The sequence below is a fragment of the Eublepharis macularius genome, chromosome 12 (genome assembly GCF_028583425.1).
Source record: "Eublepharis macularius isolate TG4126 chromosome 12, MPM_Emac_v1.0, whole genome shotgun sequence".
Lineage (NCBI taxonomy): Eukaryota > Metazoa > Chordata > Lepidosauria > Squamata > Eublepharidae > Eublepharis > Eublepharis macularius.
This window is the reverse complement of record NC_072801.1, coordinates 18885680-18911970: the sequence shown is the minus strand read 5'-3', so window position 1 is coordinate 18911970 and position 26291 is coordinate 18885680. Positions and strand designations below refer to the sequence as shown.

The window sequence follows — 26291 nt, the reverse complement described above, 5'->3', positions numbered from 1 at the left end:
AAGGCAAAATCTGCCCTTCTGTCTTTGCTCTTTGTCACCCAGCCATCCCTTGAAAGCAGGGGTTTTTTTTCTGGGGAAAAAGGTGGTGGAACTCAGTGGTGGAACTCAGGACCACACAATGACATCACTTTGGATCGGCTGGAACAAGGGGAGAGTTTTTTAAAGTTTAAATTGCCCTCGGCGAAAATGGTCACATGGCCGGTGGCTCTGCCCCCTGATCTCCAGACAGGGAAGTTGGGGGCGGAGCTACTGGCCATGTGACCATTTTTAAGAGGTGCCGGAACTCCGTTCCACTGCATTCCCACTGAAAAAAAGCCCTGCTCGGAAGCCAACTGACACCTTTTCTCAGAATGTAACCTGGAACCATTTCTTTTGTTCAGCCTCTTGTCTATACACATAAAAATGGCTAGTCCTTTGTTAATTGTTAAAGGACTGAAAACATCCACCAGACACAGGTTTAAGCAGTGGGACATGCCAACCCCCGTCCTCCTTTGCTTGCCACTAGGCGATCAGTGGTTTGTTTCCAACCACTGCATTCAACCAAGTTTAAGCCTGGTTTTAGCTTAAGGAGCACTGCACCAACAGAAATCTGTATCTATCCAAAAGGCAGGTTGCAGGAGGGCTTCAATCAGGGCAGCGTAGGATCCAGGCTACTATATTCTCTCAGGATTTGCTACTGACAGGGTAGTGCCTGGGATTACAGCTGCCAACATGAGCTTGGGAAATACCTGGAGATGGAGTAGTGGAGCCTGGAGATGTGCTGGGCTTTGGAGAGGGAGGGATGGCAAACCTACCTGAATATAAGGGTGACGGGTGGCAGATCAGGGAGTGGAGACAAGTGGCCCCCCAGGACAAGCATGGCCATGTGAGATGGCTGAGAAGGGACCAGAGCCTCTCAAGCCAAGCAGAAGATATGGCCTGCCTGCCCGATTCTGATCACTTATGCTTGAAAATCTACTCTGCAAAAGTGAGGCAGCCGCTCACCCATGGGCCTAGCTCCAGCTGAGAGCTCTCCTCCTCCTGGTCGCCATTTCGGAAATCAGAGGGAGAACAGAAAGTAGCCAGGCACCCAACCATGTATGGAGAGACTATGACTTCACCAAGAACTCTTTGCTCACACACTTATTTAACCCACACTGCTACTTGTACTGAACTGACCAGAAAGGGCCATTTTACCTCCCCTAGAAATTGCTATGGCCCAAACACAAATTTACCACCTAACAGCCAAGCCCCAAGACAAGTTCATTACCCAATCTAACCTTTTGCTCCTCCTCACCACCAACAGAAGAAACGATCAAAATATGTGCAAGTTTAGCTCCAGTGCCAAGTTTTTCTCAATCCACGTTTTCTTGGTAAAGGGTTTTCTTTTATTTTGGTTACGCGGGGAGCACACTGCACCTCAAGCCTGCCATATTCAAGTATGCACATTTAAAGGCGTGCCCAGTGGGCCGTTTCCATCTCAACCACCTGTGCCTTCTCATAAAGATCTGCTTTATACTCTAGCTCTGTGCAGACGATGTATCTGGAGGAGTCAACACATGGGGGGGGGAGGAACTGGAGGGAGTCTTGTAGATCAAGACTTCTGGAGAGGAGAACAGGTCTGCGGGGAAACTCAGAGCCAAGCTACAAGTGACGCCTGACACAGGTTGGACACTTGTCAGCTTCCCTCAAGTTTTGATGGGAAATGTAGGCATCCTGGTCTTGTAGCTGTATTGGAGAGCCAAGCTGTAAAACCAGGATGCCTACATTTCCCATCAAAACTTGAAGTAAGCTGACAAGTGTCCGACCTGTGTAAGGCATCACTTGTAGCTTGGCTCTCAGACACAGATGGTGCATCCAGGGCAGAATCTCACTGGAAATGGGAAGTCTAATAATGGTCAGTCAACAGACCATAGGAATGTATAAGGTGTCCACACGGGTCTCTTTCGCATGCAGCCCTGATCAAGGAGTGGAGGCTGAGACAGACGTGAACAGGCAAAAGCCTGTCACACTCTTCCTCCATGTTGTTTATTCCTTAACATCGTACCTTCTATACTGGGTTTCTGCAACCCACAAAAACATTCCATGTTCAGAAGGAGAATGAAATCTCTCTCCCCCTGCCCATTATATATATGCCCTTTGTCACAGATGACAGCCAAATCTCCATCCCTGCCCTCCAGGCTCTCTCCAACCAGGCAGGTAGTATTTAAAAAAGGGGGAAGAAAAAAATGGATCTTCAGACAGCGGTCAGCTTTTTGGGGGAAGAGAGAGGTGAAAATAGAACACAATAAAAGATACCAGGGAGAAAAGGGGAAGAAACGTTCTGACATAGCATTTTGGAAACTGGATGGCTGTGGGGGCGAGGGAAAGGAATAAAGGTTTAAAGAGGACTAGTAAAGAGTCTGCAATGCACATACAGCATGACTGAGGTCTTCTGGGTTAAGCCCAGGGCTTTTTTTCAGCTGGAACGTGGTGGAACGGAGTTCCGGAACCTCTTGAAAATGGTCACATGGCTGGTGGCCCCGCCCCCTGATCTCCAGACACAGGGGAGTTTTGATTGCCCTCCACGCCAAGTGGTGTGGAGGGCAATCTAAACTCCCCTCTGTCTGGAGATCAGGGGGCGGGGCCACCAGCCAAGTGACCATTTTCTCCGAGGGCAACCCACTGAGTTCCACCACCTCTTTTTCCAGAAAAAAAGCCCTGGTTAAGCCCAATTCAAATTGGGAGCAGATGCCAAATTCAGACCATCAGTCAAACCAGGGTTTTCCCTATCAGGAACATGCTGTGTGCTTCCTCCCTTTTCCCCTGCTCCAGTTCCTGGCCCTCCAGAACATCCAAACTGGGTAGATTGAGGTTTGGGGGCAAATAACAAAAAGCAACAGGTAAACTACTCAATTTGGAGGCCACAGTCAATTTGAACAACAAAAAGGGAGTTTGACAGCACTTCCTATGTATTGCAGCATAAACTTTTGTGAATCAGAACCAACTTTGCCAGGCGCACCAAGCTGGAATTCATTTGTGCCGACCTGATGCTATCACACTCAAGTTCAATAGCAACCGGAAGTTGTTAGCTCGCTGCTGAAAGCAATTGTCCTTTCTTTCAGGTTTATGAACGCTTTGCCAATTCATCTCCAAGGGGAAACAACACACCTCCATTCTGAATAGATCAGTTACTCTTTTTGAAAAATGAAATTTATTAAAATTCATAGATTCCAAAACCGATACCGGTTCTACTATTACAAGATCTTAAACAATCCAAACGTTGCACAAAAGAACGGCATTGTAAGTATTGTAAAAATTCATATTGCATAACGACAAAACATGCTTCCCTTTTTTGATCAGAGTCAGAAGCTGACTCTGAATTTACTTGTCTTGAGATTATTTTAACACTTTCTCTATGAATGCCGTCACTTCTTAAACATTATGCTGGCATCAATCGCCTCTGAATGGATCCTTTACACTTTTGATTGGGTCTTATTAAAAATTTGGGCTCCAATAGTCATACACAGAAGAAAGTGTGTTCCAGCTCCTGAAAGCTTTCGCTACAATAAATCAGTTGGTCTCCATCACCTCTTCTCCTTTCCTTCTGCAGACTACTAAATCCAAACCTGGCAATTCCACAATTGCTCACATATGTGACCCTCAACACGACACCCACCCTACAGTGCGGTATCCGCAAAAGGAGTCAAATGTTTCCATGTGTCAGCATTACCTTCCCAACCAGGGACATCCACCACTGCTGTGCTCAGCAGAAAAAGAAAAGTGGTTTTGCTTCGAAAGGGTGGGAGGAAGATTCAACGCTACAGAGAGAACTTGAGCAAGAATCAGCCCACTGAAGCTAGGGAGAGAAATGGAGCGCCTGCTACCAGATGCTGAAAGCTTGAACTCTGATAAACAGCGATCCCACGCAGTGCTAGTTCTTTACCAGTTAGGGTTGTCAGCCTCCAGGTAGTGGCTGGAGATCTCCCAGAATTACAACAGGTCTCCAGGCCACAGAGATCAGGTCACCTGGAGAAAATGGCTACTTTGGGGGGGGGGGGGCGGGTGGACTCTATGGAATTATGCCATGCCAAGGTCCTATTACCAGTCCTGCTGGTATCACTAGACAACTAACCTTCCCCTTTGTGCTTTTAAGTCCTGCACTGAGCACTGTACTGCTTAGAGTGTTGGACCGGGACATGCAACTGAGTTTGAAACCCCACTCTGCCACATATCTCACTGGGTAAGCAAGGGACACTCAAAACCTCTCAGGGCTTATATACATGGTACTCTGTTGCCAGGTCACCTCCAGGCCCTGTTAATTCAAACGTGTGCCAGAAGTTCCATGTGTGTGTGTGTTATGTGCCATCAAGTTGCCCCTGACTTATGGTGACTCTGTGAAGGAAAGACCTCCAAAATGTCCTATCCTTAACAGCCCTGCTCAGATCCTGCCAACTGGAGGAGGTGGCTTCTTTTCTTGAGTCCGGCCATCTCGCTTTTGTTCTTCCTCTTTACCTACTGCCATCCACTTTTCCTAGTATTATTGACTTTTCCAGAGAGTCTTGTCTTCTCGTGACCAAAGTACAATGGTGTTATAATTTTAGCTTCTAGGGAGTATCCAGGCTTGATTTGATCTAGAACCCACTTATTTGTCTTCTTGGTATCCATGTTGAAACTTAATTTTCAGGTTGCTGAGGCACAATCCAGATCAGAACTGCAGCATACAGGGAAAGGGGACTATGCCATTTTCCCAACTTGAAACGACCCAGGGAGCTGCCTTTGCCCCATCAGGGAAACTTACATTTAATCAGGGCTTTTTTTCAGCTGGAACACGGTGGAACGGAGTTCCGGAACCTCTTGAAAATGGTCACATGGCTGGTGGCCCCGCCCCCTGATATCCAGACAGAGGGGAGTTTAGCTTGCCCTCCACACCGCGGCGCGCAGAGCAATCTAAACTCCCCTCTGTCTGGATATCAGGGGGCGGGGCCACCAGCCATGTGACCATTTTCTCTGAGGGCAACCCCACTGAGTTCCACCACCTCTTTCCCCAGAAAAAAAGCCCTGCATTTAATCCACCCATTTGTACGTAGCCTATCAGAACACAGACAGTCAGTTTCCCCGACAGGGCAAAGATTGTCACTCCTGGGCCATTTCTGGTCTTGTACTTGGTTTCCCATTTGGGTCATTTCATTTATGCCATTTTTGGTGCCAAAAAGAGAGAGAAAAGAATCAATTCTAATTTCCATTTTATGATCTCATTTTGTTGGTTTGGCTGGGGAAACAGATGACTGCAATTTCGCCCCAAGGGCTAAAAACAGTAAAGGAAACAGCAATGTTCAAATCACGACAGAGTAGCCACAAAACACCATCACAGGCCTACCCACAGTCTCTCAGACAAAATGCCAAGTCTTGGTTATGCCTTTTTAACCAGCGCTTTGATTGTAATGTCTGATTTGAGCAAGTGGGCAAGAAACTGGATGTGAGCGATTATCCTGCTGTGTGGAAAAAGCAGGTAATGGCAGGAACAGGATTTTGAGATGATCACCACCATACTCTAAGGCAACTGTAGACAAAGGAAATAAGAGAATCTACAACAGAGTAATGGAGAAGAGAAACGTTTTAAAAGTTTGCAATAAAGAACTGGGTTTACTGAGGCTTGAACTCCATGGAGCCTTCACGACAACCTTCCACATCTTTAAAAGCAGCCTCCAACAAGTTGGGAGGTCAGTTGCAATCTAAACAGCAGAGATACCTAATGACTCAAATATTAAGACAGAGTGACAGTGGATTTAAATGCAACCCGTGGGGTCCCCCCCATTATCAGATCAGCCGTAGAAGGCAACAAAATTGCTCACCGAATCACCTTTGGAGCGGATCAAGAACTATCTGAGCAAACAAAGGGCACACAAATTGCAAAGCAATGTTGCAAAGCAAAATGTCCAGATTCAACACAAAACATCCACACTGAGAGCCAAGCTACAAGTGACACCTGACACAGGTTGGACACTTGTCAGCTTCCCTCAAGTTTTGATGGGAAATGTAGGCGTCCTGGTTTTACAGCTTGGCTCTCCATTACAGCTGCAAGATCAGGACGCTTACATTTCCTATCAAAACTTAAGGGAAGCGGACAAGTGTCCAACCTGTGTCAGGCGTCACTTGTAGCTTGGCTCTCAGCTTCAAACAGACCATGCCAATTAAAGGTTTTGCATACGTTGGAATCTATTCATTCCCAGCTGCTGTGCCTACAGCACAGGCAGGGGAGGCAAGAGAGTGGGTAAAGACCACCGTTTAGGATGAGAATTGCAAAAGTCAGGAGAAGGGAAGATGAGAAAGCACACTCTGACTTCCTTTTCAACATGATGAAAGGGTTCACAAGGTAAAGGGTGGGGCAAATCAAAGTTGCTCTCTTGGTTTCCAATGCAATCAGCCAACCCAACAAGGAAGATAAGACCAATGTTGTCTGAGTTATACCAAAGTGCGCTGGGGAGGGAAGCCAGCACTTTTTTACTTTCCCGTGACACTTCAGTGAGCTTTACGCCTAGGAACTCCTTTCGCAAACGAGAGAGGAGGGAATAACAATTTTTGGCATCTTATTAATATTCTGCACAGAATTGTGCTGAGAGGCGTTGAGCCCCACCAACAACCCCCGTGCCGTACAGCACCTAGTGTTCAGCTAAATGCTGCCCAGACCCAAGGGAGCACCCACCCCCTGCCCACAGAGCCAATAAGCAGCACTTCATTGCTTACCCAACTCAAAACATGGAAACTTGACATGAGGGAGGAGAATTGGAAACTCCCCTCTCTCGGGAACCCTATGGAGTTCCCCCAGAAGGCTTTTTGGAAACTGTAAGTCCTGAATGAAGCAGCCAGGTTGACTTCTTTTGCTGCTGGGAGCTCACAACTTCAGTCTTGTATGAACTCCACTCAAATCACTAATGCGCTTCTGGGATAAATTCAAGGTACTGGATCTTATCTTTATGGTCTTGACCTGGGGTGCCCAAGAGAATGCTTTCTCCTCAAATATTAAGATACATGCAACCATTTTGAGGAATTTCCTGACTTATGTTTCCACTATTTAGGCACATGACCAAATTTTGCATCAACTCTGGTCGGCTCTCCACACCCAGAACTGATTGGCATGGAAGAGGACAGACATAATAGTAGAAGTATACTAATGGAATCTGAGAGAAATCTTGCCATTAAAACTGCCACATCCCCACATTATAGAAATTGAGGGGGTCATGACTCTGTGACAGATCCTCTGCTCTGCCCGCAGAAGGTCCCAGGTTCAACCCCTGGCATCTCTAGTTCAAAGGACCAGGTAGTAGGCATTATGCCCTGACCTGGATAGCCCAGGTAAGCCTGATCTCCTCAGATCACAGAAGCAAAGCAGGGTCGGCCTTGGTTAGTAATTGGATGGGAGACCTCCAACGAAGACCAGGGTTGTAGAGGCAGGCAATCGTAAACCACCTCTGTTAGTCTCCTGCCATGAAAACCCCACCAGGGGTCGCCGTGAGTCAGCTATGACTTGAGGGCACGACACACGTACAGTAGGCAGTATGAAAGACTTGTATTTGAAAGCCTGGAGAACTCCTGCCTGTCTGAATAGACAATACTGACCCCGAAGGACTGCCACAGTTTAGGGCAGGTTCATGTGTTCGGAAATATTTAATTATGGATGTATGAATATGTGTATCTTGGGGGCAGTTTGACATGATGCCATTTTTCAAACAGAAAACCGCATTCACGACATTCATGGATGACGCCAACGCACAATCTTTGCATCAAGTTTGCCCCTTGAAAGCACATGTGTAAAGAACTTGTTCCCCAAATTAGAGTATCCTGCTTTAAAAAAATTACAGAATAGCCAACCCACAAGCTCCCACAGAAATTTACAGTGACTTGTAGAACTGTTAAAGCAAAAAAAAACACAGCTAAGCATAAAAGGTACAGAGAGAGCTCGACGCACCTGCAAGCTGCAATTAAACTTCCCCATCATCTATCACACTGCAAAATGCAACGCTAATTACCTTCCGCATGAGCATCTTTAGCAAAGCAACAGGAGGAACCTATAAAAACAATGTCATTTAAAACAAGCTTGACAAACTCAGCAGAAAATACATATTTATAAAGTTGCTCAGGTGCTTAAAAATAAATTGCACGCTTTACAAAGTAAGCAGTTTTCCAAAAATTATTTTAAAAGTCTACTTTTTAAAAAAGTTTGATACAGACTTCTATTAATATTATGCATTGCTGGAACTGTCAGGGGACACACAGTTGTTGGGGGGGGGATTCTATCAGCTTTGCTTTAAAAGACTACAAAAAATAAAATTAATAATTAATTTCTAGCACTTGCCCCTGAAATCATCTTTACTCATTGCTAGCAAACGCAGTTGCATAACTAGGGACTGGCTTAGGTTTGGGACTGCATCGCTTCAGACAGTAGGGAAATGGCTCACAAGGTGGAATTATCCTCCTTACAGAAACTCTGGACACACAGAAAGCTAGCATGGCAACGAAGGGTTCTAACCCAGTAGCCTCCTTGTCCTACTAGTTTTGTAGAAGTGAAGGGGATTCTCGGAGCTTTTTTCAGCTGGAACGCGGTGGAACAGAGTTCTGGCACCACTTGAAAATGGTCACATGGCCAGTGGCCCTGCAACCTCTGTCTGGCGATCAGGGGGCGGGGCCATTGGCCATGTGACCATTTTCAAGAGGTGCTGGAACTCCGTTCCACCGCATTCCAGCTGACCCAAAATGACATTGGGTGTTCCTGGGAGTGTGTGCGCACTTTCCACATGTGGTGCCAGGGGCACCACCTCCCGCCAGGAGTTGCCCCTTGTGCTGGCAACCCAGTGAGTTCCACCACCTCCTTTCCCTGGGGATTCTCATACGAAGGTACCATCAGTCATGTGAGTCACCACCTACAGTCTGAAATGAAGTAGCCAAGACATGGGTTTACTAGGGTTGCCAGGTCCCCCTTACCTTCCTGGCGGGAGGGGAGGATCTGGCACTCACCTTTTTGGAAGTCTTCGCGGGTGCACTCCTGGGACAGTGTGATGCAGCGAACTGCAGGAGCGCTCCTGGGGTGGCACGATGATGTCCCTCCCGGGAGTGATGCTGTGCCACCACGAGAGCGTGCCCAGGAAGCCCATCCTTACCCCCTGCCAGCCAGGTAAGTGATGGCAGGGGGCAGAGGGAGGGAACAGGCACCCTTGGGTTTATCCCTCCCCCAGAGTAGTACAGGATAGCATCCACAGCTCTTCCTTCAAAGCTCATAAAAACCACAGGAGACAAGATTATGAGAAAGCCACTGGCTCAAGTAAGCTTCATGCTAGAAAGGGGAATTTCACCTTCTGATTCCTAGTATGACACTTCAGTCAAGACACTACAATGGCTTTTATAGCAAACTTCCTTTTGCAAAGGAAGGCATTTCTAAGCCTTTATGTGTAGGGGAGGGGCAAAGTAAATCAAATCCTTTGTTCCTCAGTTCCTCTTGGGAAACTAGAAGACTTGCTCCGCAGGGTCAGAGAACTGGCAGAAAACTGCAGAGCGGCTCCTAAATAACACACACTTACAGCATTTCAAAGGGTATCTGGGTAAATCCATTTTCTTTTCCTCTTCCTGCTCTATATTGATAAACTGTTCCTTTATTTATTAGCTCATTTGACCAGAGGTCTTAAGCTTCTAGGCTTATGAGCACAACATGTCAACAATATAAAACAACATGCAGCGTTTCATAGTAGCAGATAAAACAAGGTTCAAGACAATAAAGTACATAATCGTCACAAAATTATCACCTTCACATGGTGTAGGACCATGAATAATATATAGCTTAAAAATACAATATTCCCTATAAGCATAAGATATATATAAAATATATAAAGCAAGAAGAGAGAGAATAATAAGATACAGGTTTCTCCTCCAATTCCAGAACCTCAGTTTAAATTTAAATTTAAATGAATCTAAAGCCCTTTAAGTAAAACCATCATTTCTTTTGTGGTTGACGTCGTTTAAAGGAGATTACTGTTAGAGATTTTACCACAAGATGCGTTATTTCTGGATCTGAGCCCGCCAGCAATGGGGCTATTACCCAGGATTCCAGGGGAAGGTGATATTTACACAGAACGGGAGCAATCCAAAGGGACCTGGGGGCAGAATAATAGAAAATGATCCAGTGTCTCTATTGCACCGGACGCACAATCACATAGGTGGTCCGAATATGGAATTTGGGCAAAAAGTCCTTTTAGTTTTGTGGTCAGGAAGTTATTTAGCCAGGTAAGCATGAAAGCATGCCTATGACTAGGGGTGTATGGATAAACCCACGAGACCCAGCACGAAAACGTGAAGCATACTCTTTATTTATTTATACCCACCCTCTCTCTCTAATGGAGACTCAAAATGGCTTACGTAGGTCTCCTCTGCTCCACTTTATCCTCTCAACAACCCTGTGAGGTAGGTTCAGCTGAGAGTGTAGGACCAGCCCCAAATCACACAGAAATCTTTATGCAGAATGAGGATTCAAACCTGAGTCTCTCAAATGTTAGTGTGATGCTGCCATCCTAAACTCTGCTTAGCATGGCACCGATAATCTCCCCAGCACAAGCTCCATTGAAGCTCAGTGTAGAGGGTGCACAACGGTGGCCTCAATCATTCTCAATGGAGGAGGAAGTCCATCAGCAAGTACTAGCCAAGATGACTAAAGGGAACCTACATGTCCAGAGGCAGTAAACCATTGAATCTAGGATGCCAGGTCCCTCTACCCTCCTGGCAGGGGAGCCACTCGTGGAGGCTGCTCCTCTTCCTCCCTTCCCAGACAACCAGATAGCAGCCAGCTACCCATGACTCCTTTGCCTGAGCAGGCAAGTGATGGCTGCTAAGAACGGCTACAGCCAAACATCAGAAGGAGAAGGCAAAGAAGGGCAAGTGAGGGAACAGCAGCTATCTGTAAGCAAACCCAAAGCAATGTCTGTAGGGGAGCAGCAACAACTAATGGCTTGCCCACTTTTCCTGCCTCAAGGCTGTGCCTGGGATGGGCCCTACAGGACAGCATCTTGCCAAGGGGGCTGAAAAACTTAAAAGCCAGCCCTGAGGTTAGGGTCGAAACATGGAAGTCCTCGGTTCAAATCCTTGCTCAGTCACAAATCAGGCTCAAAGCTGCATATTACACAGATTGTCTATCACTGGAATAATCAAAAATCCCTTTTAAAAATGAGACCAGCTGTGGTGTCTTGCCAGTTTGGTGTGAGAAGAAGCAATGCTGAGCAGAGGTGGTGTGTGTAGTGGTTAGAACACTGGATTAGGCTCTCAGATCTCTGTTCAAATCAGCACTCTGTCATGAAGTATGCTGGGCAACTTCAGTGTAACTCACCTCAGATGGTTGTGGTTAGAATAAAACAGAGGAGGGGAGACCCATTTGGTAAAATAATAACATTCGACTTACATACCACCCTTCAGGATGACTTAACACCCACTCAGAGCGGTTTACAAAGTATGTCATTATTATCCCCACAACAATAATCACCCTGTGAGGTAGGTGGGGCTGAGAGAGCTCCTAGAAGCTCCTAGAAGCTGTGACTGACCCAAGGTCACCCAGCCGGCTTTAAGTGGAGGAGTGGGGAATCAAACCCAGTTCTCCAGATTAGAGTCCTGCCGATCTTAACCACTACACCAAACTGGCTCTACGTAAGATAATAAATACAACTATAAACTACCAGTAACCCTACCACCCACCCTCTCCCCAGGTTTTGATGCATTGTTTTAGTTGATCAGAGAAAGACAGTATATGCATTTTCGAAACAAATAAATAAAATGTACAGGAAAAATACTTAACTACAGGGGGGGGGAGGGAATCCAACCAGACACTGCAATGCATTTCACTCACAAAAAAATCTTCCTTGGGAGAACATTTCTTTTTTAAAAAAAAAGCCCAGAGAGAATGCTCATAAAAATTGCTTTAATACCACCCTCATGCGTTCAGATTCATGCAAAAGTTCATCGCTAAGGGGAGGGGAACCCAGCATGCTCATAATACTTGGGACAGAGGAGAACGACCAAGCTGATATATGATTCCATGCAACTCTACAAGAGACTTGCACATCTCAACAGGCTTCTAATGACTGTGTTAATTAAACTGGGGGCTTTAAATAGCATTTTATTAAATTTATTACACGGTGAGGTGGGAAGGAGGGGGAAGAGAAACAATAATTGTAACCGATCTGTGCTGACCCTTTTGCTTCAATGAGTTTAACTAACAGCAAGGGATGAATATTTCAAGTAAGGTACCATGAACCGAAGTACTGGAACCTCCTTGAGAGACAGAGCATTTCTGTTCTGCAACATCTCCAAAGTGTGTCTCCGAGAGACTCTTGACATGAGACATCTTACACAAGGATGCTCAAGTGCAGGGAGACGCAACGTTAGGCAGGAACTGTATTTTTAAAAGACAGACCGGGAGATACAGTAGCTCCTCAGAGGTTTGTCAATTTCATCTTCACCTCCCGGAAGGCTCTGTCAATTTCACCTCCCCTTCAAGAAGGCGAAGAGGGTACAGTAAATATATGACAATATGCATGCACAACACAAATGAAGCATCAAAGCTGACAGTGAAAAGTGGTAACCAAGGCAGGTGAGAAAAATGTAAAGTACCAAGCTGCGTATCTATGAAGGGAGAAGGGAAATCCCGTTGTCTTCTCTGCTGCCTGCTTGTCTCCATGCTCTGAAGTTGAGGATGAACTAGAAAGAGCAACAATAACCAAATGCCTAAGCAAAGAGGGGACTTATAGCACCTCCGACTACGCACAAACTGCTACTGTGATGATCAGGTTTTTTTAGAAATTTAAATCAGAATGACTTTACCCAAATGTCATGTTTGGCTGCTCCCCACAAATCTGCCCGGAAGAGGAACAGATTTTCTAAGCGCAAAGTTATCTGAACTTGTAGTCTGCATACACTGGCCTGTCAGAGAACATCCCGTTTATGCAAGCCACTAAGTTCAACTGAGGCAAAATGCCAAAATGTAAGCAATTCAGGCACCGCAGGACTGGAAGGTAACATTATTATTCTCCAGGTGTCCATGCTAACAGTTTTGTTTACTTCATTTACCCAAGAGCTTCAAGAGCAAGCATGCAACTGCTAGCAGAAGGTAACTCCTTGAAATACAAAGCAGCAAGGTTTAGGGTCTGTAGTTACAACAGTAAACAGGACACACTTCAATGACAAGAGCAGGGCTTTTTTTCAGCTGGAACGTGGTGGAACAGGGTTCTGGAACCTCTTGAAAATGGTCACATGGCTGGTGATCCCGCCCCTGATCTCCAAACAGAGGGGAGTTAGATTGCCCTCCGTGCCGCTCCAGCAGCGCAGAGGGCAATCTAAACTCCCCTCTGTCTGGAGATCAGGGGGCGGGGCCACCAGCCATGTGACCGTTTTTGCTGAGGCCGATTTAAACTTTAAAAAACTCCCCCCTTGTTCCAGCTGACCCAAAGTGATGTCATTGTGTAGTCTTGGGAGCGTGTGGTACCAGGGGCACTGCCTCCTGCCAAGAGTTGTCCCCTATGCTGGCAACTCACTGAGTTCCACCATCTCTTTTCCCAGAAAAAAAGCCCTGGGCAAGAGTGAGATAAGAAGGGCAAGTGCAAGGGCCAGCCGCTTCTGGCCGTTCAAGTCATCCTTCGCAAAGGCAGACAGCCTAAATCTGAGAAAGGTGAGCTTGTGCTGCAATTCCAAGGAGGCTAATCAGTTGCAAGTCAGTAGCCTTTGTTCTGCTCAAGAACATGCATTAACACAAGAGTAAGTCAGACCATTGGTGCCACCTGGCTCAGTATGGTCTCCTCTCATTGGCAGCAGCTCTCCAAGCAGAGAATGGTTATTCCCAACCCCTCGACATCCTTCACTTGGATTAAAACTGATACCTCCCGCAGGCAAAGCAGATGTTCTGCTAAACCCTCTCCACATCTGATAACAGGTATTGTATTTTTTACCACTGATGGTCAAACATGCTCCACAAAGCGTTTTACAAATATAGATGTTACAAGACAAGCAGCTGAGGAACTCCAAAGAACAAGCTAAGGGAAAAGGCACTGATATGGGTGAGCCCTGCAAAAATTAGCACCTTTCTGTCCACACCATTTCCAAAGGCAATTGCAATCTTTCTGGAAAGATCATACCAATCAGGTTGGGGGGGGGGGCAGGAAGAAAACAAGGAAAGTCGATGATTAGGGGATAACATTGAGAAAATGCTCAAAAAATCCTCTCCCATTTAGACATGAAACCAGATCAAAACTCCCATGTGGAAGCAGCAATATAGAGCATATTACAGTTGTCCAAAATTCGACATGACCAGAACCATGGCAAAGGTCTTCCTTTACAACCATCTTTAGGTGGAAGACTGAAACGGCAACATCTACGACAGCCTTATGACATGACGTGTTAATATTATTTCCATTTCGCAGGCAGAAAACTGAAGCGGAGACGCAGAAGTCTGCGTATCGGAAACCACGTGCAGCTGCAATTGGAACCAAACCACTTATTCAAAGCTGAAGCCATTTTCAAAGCAGCAGAATGTGAGAAAGGCCATTTATCCCCTTGGTGCATAAAGGATTCTTCTGACAGCTGAATTATTTAAACCACATGATCAACTGGCCTTTAATAAAGAAGTATGACTAAGCTGAAACGAGGCATCTGATGAGAAGGGAGTTGTTTCCATTTGAAGTTTAATAACTACCTGCGACCCAGGGATGCAAGCTTTGCTTTAAAATTGGCCACTCAACAGTAGGCTCTTTTTAACTTCTCTCTTAAAGAATAAAGGCCTCATTCACCAGGACTCTTCTCCAGCATAACAGTCTGTAGACACAGCAGCCATGTGAAAATAGCAAAATACCAAGGGAAGGTATGACGGTAGCCGTGCAATTGTATTAAATGAAGCCCTCTAGCTCTCCACCAAATAATTTTACCAGAATCACCCCTAAATTTACTCTAGTAGTTAAGCCCAATACCATCACACCCCACCCCCAAAAAGAAAAAAGGCCAATGCAGTATAAATAGCCCAGCCCTCAGAAGAACCCCTTAATTTCCTCTAAAGGCAGGACAATATATGGGTCTTTTCTACACGGGCTTTTTCATCGGTTCTTGCTTCACACTGCATCGACTTCTCTCCAGAGTTCTGCATGCATGGTAAAAAATACCCCAATTCAGTCTCCAAACTGCTTCCCAGACTTTTTTTGCATTCTGCACAGAGCAAGGCTGCATCTGCTGCAGAATCGATCTTTCCCCGGATTTTCTGCAGCTTTTCTCCCTGAGCACATACCTTGATGGGTCCCCCCCCCCCAAACTGGGCCTTTTTTAAAGTTCAAAATGCCTTCTTGGGTGTGAGGTCTGGTCCTGCCTTTCACCTGCCCCTTTATTCCCCTGCATCCTGACTGGTTGAACAGCAACCAATTGTGATTTTTTTTTTTGCTGATTTAAAAAAAAAAAATTAAATAGCAATGTTTCAAGGTTGGTCCCTTAAAGAAAAAAACCCTTGTGACTGCAGGGGGATGCTGTAATACAGCTAACATAAAAAATCTTTGCAGCAAGCCCTCAATATCATTTGATATTTAAAAGTTTTTACCTGGGCTTCCTGTACTTTTTAGTCCATTTTTTTGGCATTTAAAAAAAATATTTTAAAGACAGCAAGGTTGCAATGTTGGTTCCATTAAAGCAAGACATTTTGTAAAAAGTTTCTTCAGCAATCAACTGAGGAAACTGACCGGTCCCCAGCCCGTCAACTGAGGAAGATCAACTAATGAAACTGACGTGATCTGATGTGTTCACGCCCAATCAAAAGGGGGCATTTTTCAAGTGCAGAAATAAAAAGCAGACACCACGCCCTCAAAGTGTGTTCGACTCCTTCGAAGTGTAGAATTAAAGAATCAAAGCAATATGAGCTGATGAACAAAGCGGATCTGATTCTCATGGGGTGATTATACAGAAAGCCCAGTGTAAAGTTCATCATGCATAAGAGGCCATGTTTAGTGTCCCGTTGCACCCTTAAGTCATGTGACACACCCCTCGTCCCAACCCAACTGGGTTATAACCGTGTAGAAATCAGAGCAAGCTTTGCTTCAACCTTGCTGCATATGGCTGTGCTTTTTTTTCTTCCTCCTCCTCCTCCTCCTCCTCCTCCTCACAGCAGGAACAGAAACAAGCACATAGAATTCTTCAAAACGGATAGCTTTTTGGTGAGTCCAACACTTCCTTCAGGTCACGCAATGCCTAAACAGGAAATGGCAGATATGTAGAAACTCAGAAGTCGAAAGGGCCTCTTAATTGTGAACACACACACACCCCCCCCAAGCCAGGGCTTTTTTTCAGCCGGAATGCAGTGGAACGGAGTTCCGGCACATCTTGAAAATGGTCACATGACCAGTATCCCCGCCCCCTGATCTCCAGACAGAGGGGAGTTTAGATCACCCTCTGCGCCAGGGGGCGGGGCCACCAGCCATGTGACCATTTTCGCTGAGGGCAATTTAAACTTTAAAAAACTCCCCCCGTATTCCAGCTGACCCAAAGTGATGTCATTGCACGGTCCCAGAAGTGTGTGCGCACTTTGCACATGTGCATGTGGGCACCACCTCTCGCCAAGAGTTGCCCCCTGTGCTGGCAACCCACTGAGTTCCACCGCCTCTTTTCCTAGAAAAAAAGCCCTGACCCCAGCATAGGAGGAATGGTTCAGAGAGTGGGGAAGTTGACCAAACCCTAAGAGGCCAGAAGGAAGGGAGCAGGACTGTGCAAGGCTTGCCTGGAGCTACTTATGACCAACCGAGCCAGAGCCAAGGACTCCCTCTCTCCACTATACCTCCCAGAGAGCAAGGGATGGGGAGCGGATCAGGGCCGTGAGGTCACTGCCGACATGTAGTGCAGCGCTCTTGTCCCCCTTCCCCCTTGCCTTTGCAAGCCCTGCAACAGCCACCAGAGGAGTGTATGACCATTCTGTCACTTGACGGAGACAGATAAGAGCACCTGCCGTGCTGTATTTTTCAATCACTTTAAAATGGCAGTGGCATCCCAACGGTGGCCATGAGGACCCTGTCACCTCTAGTTCGGCCCTCAAAGTGGCAGGGCCAGAAGCAGGAGCAGGGCCCTCCCTTCTCTTCCTGAGATGAGAGTTCAAGGCTGGGGGAAAGAGGCCCTGAAGCCAGGTGCTCTGCGCTGCAACCCCCAGGCCAGCACAACGAGCGATGCAGAATGAGCCCCTCCAAGGCTCAGGTTCACGGATAGCATCAATAGGACCATTAATGTAGGTCTCAATGTTCGTGAGCAGGCAGCAGTAAGCAGGCCACATTGCATCGAAGCCCAGATCCCAAAGAAGCCAGGCACAATGACTCATCCTTCCCCACATGCAAGAAAACCCCTCGTCTTCCAGCAGGATTCAAGTCCTGCACTATTTTCTAGCCTATTAGGTGGGGGGAGACAAAAAAAAAAAACAATTAAGTGTGAGGATGTTAACATCCCCCATACCCAAGTGAACGCTTTGGTCCACATGGTACAAGGTTTAGCAAGCAAGTGTGAGAAGTAGTTCAAGCAGCATTCTTGATTTACTTCATTTGCCTTGCTTTCCTCCCCAGTGGGGACCCAAAGAGCCTTGCATCGTTCTTCTCTATCCTCACCACAACCCTGTGAGGTAGGTTAGGCTCATAGTGACCTCACAGCCCATGACTGGCTCAAGACCACCCAACAAGCTTCCACGGCAGAGTGGAGATTCGAACCAGGGTCTCCCAGATCCTTGTCCCTCACTCTTGACTACTACACAGTACTGGCTCTTGAACCATTTCTCTTTAACATGCAGGTAAAAGTTAAAGGAATGCTTGAAAAGCTCACTTAACTGGCAGGTCTCCCTTCGCCATTCAGCAAGTTTCAGCTGAGTTCCAGGCTAAATTCCCTGCCAGGTGCCAACAATTCCTAAGGGATTAATTTGACTGTATGTGAAGCATGCAGGCACAGAGGGGGCGACCGTTCTTCTGGACATCCCACCACAGCTCTTACTCCTGTTATCACAGCCACCCCCCCACCCCCCCTAAGGTCCATAGCCCAGCAGAGAGCCCAGAGTTGATCTGAGCTCCTCGGCTTCCCCAGGAATAGAAGGATTGAACCAAAGGTTCATGAAATGCCACAGAAGCCCTCCGTAGCATCTTCCCTTCTTTTGAAGAGAAATGGGGAAATTACTTTGCTTATAATAGATAAAACCTGGAACAAAATACAGGAATAAGACAAGCCAGTCCCGTAAATTTGATTATGATTATGAGTTCTGAGTAGCATTACCGAGAAGTTGTTTGTTTCATGCTTTAAATTGAGATGGAGGATGGATAAATATGTGACATAATGAAAAGATATATAGAGAGACATGTCTTTCGATTTAATTGATTTAAGATAACTAGTTGAATTAAGATAATTGGTAGAATACAATGTTTGATAGGTAACACTGAAATATTGTTAAGAAGTCAGTACTGAATATATAAGGCAATGATAAGGGAAATAATGAGATGAGGAGTAGAAATAGGTTTGAATTCTGTACATGTTGTTTATTTGAATATATATATTATTCAAATAAATATATATATTTTATATATGTTTGAATATATATATATATGAAAATGTATTTATTTTATATATATCAAACATTCTCAAATATTATTTTAACATTTTCAAACGTTATAAGATTTTTGTACTCTGTATTTTGATAACCCTTTTTCATTTCTTTTTCTTTTTAGTCCCCCTTCCCTTTTCTTCTTTGTACCCTCTTTTCTATTTTAAAAAATAAAAAAAATAATTAAAAAAGAAGAAGAAGCATCTTCCCTTCTGTGCTGGGAGAGGCTGCTGAAACATTAAGGGGACGACTCTTTAGACACAGAGGGGATTACAACAGCCTCCCCTATAAACTTAGGCTGGAGTGAATTCTCTTAGCCTCCAAGGTGTCATTGGACTCCTATCTCAGTTTTGATAAGTCATGTACGGAGATAATACTGAGTGAACCCAACATCTTAAAACCGGGTGACGGTATCTAAGGAGGTGGCTTTAAAAGAAAAACTCCTGAGCACTATTGGTGACTTTGCAGAGCCTTCGTGATGAAGGAGAAAAGAGAGGGAAAGAAATGGAGAGCCAAGCTACAAGAGACGGATTACACGAGGAGCACGTGAAGGGAGTTGCAATGTTAGCTGGGAAGCTGAGTTTTTAAAGAGATCAGAAGGCTTTGTCAATTTCCCCTCTCTAAGGAGTCAGGGAGATCTGCTCAGAGAGTTTATTTCCTCTTCACCTCTTAGAAGAGAAGGTGAAACTGACAGAGCCTTCTAGAAGCAAAGAGGAAATTAACAAACCCTCTGAGCAGCATCTCCATGGCTCTGTGGAGAGGGGAAATTAACAAAGTCTTTCATCTCTTTCAAAACTCAGCTTCCCAGCTAACATTGCGACTCCCTTCATGTTCTCCTTGTGTAATTCGTCTCTTGTAGCTTGGCTCTGGCATGCACTGGGCGCATGGCACAGGTGCAAAAGTAACATGATTCCCATTTAAAAGTACATTCCAGTGCACAGGTCGTACTCGGCACTGCGCAGCACGCATCATCTAGACAATTCATCAGAGGAAATATTTGACTAATACATGCATTGGGGCCATCAGCGTATGACATTTCAAACACACAATGCGATTCAGTCACAAAAAGCCTTCCATTGTGCACAGTTAAAGGAATAAGATTAGGGGCACTTCAAAGGCTAAAAAGTCATTGGCATCTAAAAAGCTAAGAGCTGCTAATGAGGAAGTAGAAGCATCATTCAGAAGCCTCACAACTGAAAGGGCTCCTTCCTAATCACCACACAGAAATGCAGAAACGAGGTCTTTACATCAGACAACGCTGATGTGTTGACAGGCGTGAGCCTAGATGGCTTCTACATATTTAATTTTAACTGTGGCTCAGCAGCAGACAGCATCTACTTGGCACAAAGGAGGCACCAGGTTCTAGCCCTGGCATCTCCTGCTAAAAGGGCTCCCAGGCAAAAGAACGACTTTTCTTTGCCCTGATGGAATAGGTGACTCAGCATGTCTTGGACACTGAGGGGTTGCTGCATGTCTCTGTGTGTAAGTGTAAGTCTCTTGGTAGTAAGCTGCTTCTCTTTGTCTAAGGCGGGAACTCCTCCTGATTCCTCCTCTGTCTCTGTGTCTCTTGAGAGATTTCTTCTTCCTGCCTCATGGCCTTCCAAAGGAGAAGGATGGATTTCTCAGTAGGAATTGGCAGAAATCGAAATATGGATCAAATTTCATGACAAATTGGGCTGATTCATGTATCACGAAAACTCGTTTTGTGGGGCTGCATTTTTCACAAAATCCACGACTTTTGAGGCTGATTCATTCGATTCGTGAATGCTTTGTGCTGCTAGACAGGCTGGCGCCGATCCATTGATTCCTAGAATCATAGGCCTGGAACACAGGCCCGATCCATTGATTCCCGAAACATAGGCCTGGAATGTCTGCAGTCCTTTTGTCGCCATGGAAACCCCAATCTTAGCCCACATAACCTTGATAGGCAGCTCTCTCTGCCAACCTGAGAGCTGAGCAATACAGGACTGCGCAAGTTTACCTGGGAACTGTAGTCAAAGACTCCTTCCCCTCTCTGTTTCCCGTCTCCATTTTTAAGAATGGGGCGATGGAGTAGCGGCGGCGGCAGCAGCTTCAGCAGTTCCTTTTGCCGCTGCTCGCTGCCTGCCAGCTTCAGGAACCATTCCTTGACTCTCTACCTCCTGTCCTCCTGCTGGTCTGATATGCCTTCCTACCCAACCACCCACCACCAAACTCCCTGAGCGGATCTGCTCTGCTTGGCTTTTCCTTTGAGAACTTGAAGGCAGGAGGGGGAGGGCATGTCAGAGCAGCAGGAGGACGGGAAGGAAAAGTTAGCAAAGAGAACCTGAAGAGAGGAAAACCCAAGCAGATCCACTCTGCTTGACTTTTCTTCCAGCAGCAGCAGAAAGCAGGAGGACAGGAGGGAAAAGTCAGCAAAGAGAGCCTGAAGAGAGCTACTTGGAGGGTGGCTGGAGGAGAGCCTGCTGAAGTCTCCCTGTGAGTTTGGAATCTCTAGGTATGAAGGGGGCCCGTTGAAGTGCCCCAGATTCTGATGAATCACAAAACTAATGAATCGTATCGCGAAACGGGACAATTTCATTGAAGTTCTTTTTCCGTGATTCATGGAACGCGACGAAACACGAAACTCTCGTTTCATTTTTTTCCCCGTTTCGTACCTATCTCTATTTCTCAGAGTTCCTGTCATGAAGGCCTCATCCACAGACCACCTGAAGCCTTGCCGTCAGACTATTCTAGCCACGGTATTCATAGGGAAAGTAACTCTTTAGACTAAGACTCTTTCTTTCTACTCCAAGATATTGGCATGAACAGAATCTACCTCAATAAACTGTAAATTCTATCTTTCTACAATTTGATTTTCTGAGGATTAATTACTGAACATAGAGGAAAACGTTACTAAGTAACTCAGCTACAAACGAAATATAACTATTTCTAATAGCCCAGACCCCTGGAGAGCTGCTGTCAGACTAGGATCAAGGAGACCCAGGTTTGAATCCCCGTTCGGCCATGGAAGCTTGCTGGATCAGTCACGGACTCTCGGTCTCACCTGCATCACAGGGTTGTTGTGCGGATAAAATGGAGGACAGGAGAATGATGTAAGCTGTCAACAGGGATGACAATTTTGAAGTGCCTAATTTACATACAGAAAGCAGGATTTTCCTTAGGATCCAATGGGCTGTGGCTCAGTGGTAGCTCATCTGCTTTGCATGTGGAAGGTTCCAGGTTTAATCATCACCATCACAGGTGATGTGAAAGGTCTCTACCTGATCCCCTGGAGAGCCACTGTCAAAGTAAACAACAGATCGAGGTCACTATAAGCCTGCTTTGTGTGTTCATTGTCAAGTTGGTCTGTAAGCAACACACTTTTGCATTCTTGCACGCCCACCAAAATTGTAGAGAGTTGGCTTTTTCTCGGCCACACTTACATAAATTCAGAATATGTTGATCAGAACCGCCTCAAGGCAAGGGCCCATTTTCCCTACTTGTTTTCAACTCATCCAACACACAGATGGTGCAACCAGATGAATAATAACAATAATTTTCCTAGCTGTTATTGGTCCATTATTGAGCACAATGCATTAAATGTTTGCACTGATCCAAGAGAGGAAATCGCATTCCATTTGAAAATAAAAAAGAGCAGAAAAATAATCATTACTTGTTTGACGCTATCATTACAACAAGCGTAATTGCCCTTGTAAAGCTAGAATGCTCAGCTGGTGTTTTTAAAAAAGAAAGGAAAAGGAACAGCCCATAATGGAGATATGCCTGTTTACAGCTGCTAAAGGCTTGCTTTACGGCCTTTCCATGCAAGGGATGACACAGTACTTTGCAGGTACTAATTGAGGATGCCCACCTAATCCTCTCGAGTAGTCGAGCTTGGCTGCTGCAAGCTACAGATCGCTTAAAGCAGATGTGCACTTGCCCGTTCACCTGGGTGAACAGTAACTACCTCCAGTGAAGCAGCAAAGCAGCAAGGGTTACCTTCTCCTGCGCAATCCAAGCTTTTTAAAAAATTGATTAACCATTCTTATATAAAGACAAGCTTGGAGGAGGGGGCTTTCATCTCAAAGGGATAAATGCTACTGACTGCTTTCTGGAGGCTAGTACATTCACACAAGCACAAAATGCACATTCCCCTTAGAACTTAAGAGCAGCATCATAAGGTGGTAAAGTTGGCAAGGATAAGGATAGGGGTACTCTTTTTAAATACTCCTTTACATTTAAAACCTCCCCATCAGAGGAAAAATACCATCACGAGAAGACACCTTTTCCCCTTTAAGAGGCAGAGACCATTATACCATCTCAAGACTCTTCCTCCTTGCTTCACGTAGAGATGCAACCCAAATTCTCTGTTTCTACAAGCAAAATCCACACCGGTTGCCCTTTGAACTTTAATTCGGGAAACTGGCCTGCCCTAAGAGGTTGAAGGGCGGGGGTGGGGAAGGAAATGGCAAGAAAAGTTTTAATCGTGACATAATTAAACCAGCGGCCAAAAATAAAGAAACACCACCTTGTGACTGGCATACCTGTAGCTGTTGTTCATCAAGTGGTCTTCTATGCAGGCACACATGGGAACTGCACATGCACAGTTCCCATGTGGGGCTGCACAGAAGACGCAGCGCTGAATTATTAGCTTATCCACAACAACACAGCAGGTGACAACGTCTGCAAATTACATCCAGATTTTGCTTTTCTCTCTCCTCAGTGGCTTTGTCACCTTGCACCGACGGGAGGGATCTGAAATCTCTACTAGGAATACCACGCTCTCAAGGCAGCCTGGGGAAGAGGGGAGACACACACCCCAGGTAATTGCACAGTTTTTTATGCTGCCTTTGCAATACTTGTTGGGATAGGTAGACATTAGAGGCTTATCTTCTATATAACAGCTGGGCCTCTCATGAGCCAACAGAAGAATGAATAAGCTTTAATTTCAAATGGGAACATCTGCAAAGTGATCTCTTATACTGAGCAAGGGCAAAACATGCATCTGTGTGCGCACACAAAGAGGAAACCGGCCTCCGGAAGCCTTTCCAAAACACTTCACAGAAAAAGCTGTCAGCCACATGCTGTCCAGCACACACACACATGCGCGCACACACCTCATTCATTTCAGAACATCCAACGTTCCACAAATACATTTTGCTGCTCTCCTAGAAATGCCCCTTCTGTTGAACTAAGGGGAGACGTTCTGTAGGACTGAGGAGGAGGAAGCTTCAAAGTTGCCACGCCCACTAGGAATTACTTGATCCGAGTACTGAATTCAAATCCTCATCAGAATCAAATGCCTTTTCTCTGGACCAAATCATCACCCTCCTCCCAGGAATCACTACTAGAGATGGGCACGAACCAAAATTAATGACGAACCAGGCCGGTTCATAGTTCGCGAACCAGCGGTTCATCAGATCCCATTTCTGATGAACCACCATGAACTTTAGGCTGGTTTGTTTGGTTCGTTTTTTGGTTTGTGACTGCAGACAGCCTGGTGCCGATCAATCAGTTTCCTAGGCAAGAGGGGATGGACTTCCTGCAGCCCTTCTGCTAACCTGGAAGTGACCTTCTGCTGGCCCCAAAGTGACCTTCTGCTGACCCGGAAGTGATGGTTTTCTGACCTGGATGTGTCGTTTTCACGAACCAAATGAACCGGTTTGCAAACCAGGGGCAGTTCATGAAAGTTCGTGGTTCATGAAATTTGATAACCCACGAACCACATGGTTCCCCTGGGGAAAATAATATTCTACCTCCTCCACCTGGAAATATTTAAGACATTCATTCACCACTTTTCCATATCATCCAAAGTGTGCTTAATTCAACAGTAAACATATGCTACAGTTGTCCAAAGTGCTCATGAGGCAGTTTTGCACGTCAAGCCACAAGTGCCCTACACACATACCCCACTCCTCCACTCTCCAAGCTGGTTTTACTATTTTAAAAACCTCTGACCATGTGTATACTCAACAGTGAATGTTTACTTTATTTAACTTACAAAATTTATATCCCACCTTTCTGCCTTCTCAAGGGCAACTGAGGCAGCTAGCAAATTAAAACATACACAATAATATATAAATGATATACAATAAATAAATGAATAACATTAAGCATATTCAGGAGTCCAATGACGACAGCAGGCGAGTCCACTGTAAACAACAAAACTGTCAACCTGCTTACAATCCTGTATTATGCACTGAATTATTGGCCTCTGAGCTGGATTCACAGTTTGCAATTTACAAACAGATCTTTGGAGAGCTGTTAACTTCACTAAAGTGGTTAGTTCCCTGTGCCTTCAAAAGTCATTCCTCTTTTGAAGGTCCCATTGTGTGATTTCTAGCGTCTGCCTAACAAGAGTCTGGCAGCAGCTAAATATAGCGCTACCTTGCCATATTCCTCCAGGGTGGCATATTTTACATAAACTCGAAGAAACAGGAACACGATAAAAGTGGCAGATTTCATAAACTGCATTTGCCACCAAGCTGCAGAATTGCTTCTGAGCCCTTTCTATTGCCTATGGAAACAAAACTCATCAGAGGCTGCACCAAACAGCCAGGGGAGTTCTCGTCCCTTCCAAGAACCGACGAACACCAAGGCCGTTTCCAGACGGCTTACCTGCCTCTGGAACGTCACGCCATGTTGCGGGGAAAACGCGAAATATCGCGTTTTCTCGCGAGAGTTTTGCACGACGTCGTGCAAAACTCTCGCGAGAAAACGCGATATTTCGCGTTTTCCCCGCAACATGGCGCGACGTTCCGGAGGCAGGTAAGCCGTCTGGAAACGGCCCAAGACTGCACCCCATGATGCATCTTGCTTCATTGTTTGGCAGCCGTCTATACTGCTTGGCTTTACAGCCATTTTAAGGCCTATTTAAAATGGCTTTACAGCCATTTTAAGGCATACACAATACAAACAAATCTACAAAACCAGCACTGAAAAGCCACAACCTGAACCCATGGCCAAAAATATACAAAACAATGAAATGACTATTGTCTGCCAATCATCCCTAGCACAAAATCTCGCTTGCTCCTTTGTGGGTTTGTAGGGGGAAGTTTCTACAGGTTCCTGTTCACTCGGCTTGCTTTCAAAGGCTTTGTAGTGCTGGATTAAATTCTTAACTATGCTTATAAAAAGGCATTGTCCCTGACAAATGCAATAACTCTCTGTTAGAAGCATAATTGTGAATGGAATAATATGGCACTGGAGTAAAAAATATTGTAATTTTAACCTGTATTTTTTTAAAAAAAACTAGATGCAAATGTCAAGACGGCTGGAGGAGGAGGGGATTACCAAGAGAGAAAAAATGCTGTGGTGAAGACCACGGCCTATCGCTGGAGCTTTCATTGCTCTTAAGTCAGTTTCCTGCCATTGTTCTTGCATGTAATTAAAATGCATTATGAATCGCCTGAACAAAACATGAATTCTGTCTTTGCACTGACTTTGAGTGGCCAGTTGTAGCAATGTCGGACTTTTTTTTTTTTAAAGTATTCAGTTGGAATTGGTTGTGGAAGCTCTGTGATGTCTTTAATTTTAGAAGCTTCTGAGAACGTATTTGTTTAAAAAGTCAGTTGTTGGTGGGAAACAATTGCAGCAACTAAAGGCGCACCATTTTGAAACTTCAGAGCAATCCAGGTAAGTTTCGTGGCCTTAGCACCTCATAGCTGTGCAAGCGCCTCTCTCCCTATGTTCCACAACAACAGCTTTGCTCATTTGAACAGGGTAATACCGCCCTAAAGTTAGGCAAAATCAA

At 45.4% G+C, this 26291-nt stretch overlaps 1 protein-coding gene across 1 annotated transcript in view; it reads right to left on the bottom strand.

The window, feature by feature from the left end:
• Positions 1–26291, bottom strand: part of XYLT1 (xylosyltransferase 1) — a 224007-nt gene that overhangs the window by 185975 nt on the left and 11741 nt on the right. The gene's annotated exons all lie outside the window — the stretch shown is intronic.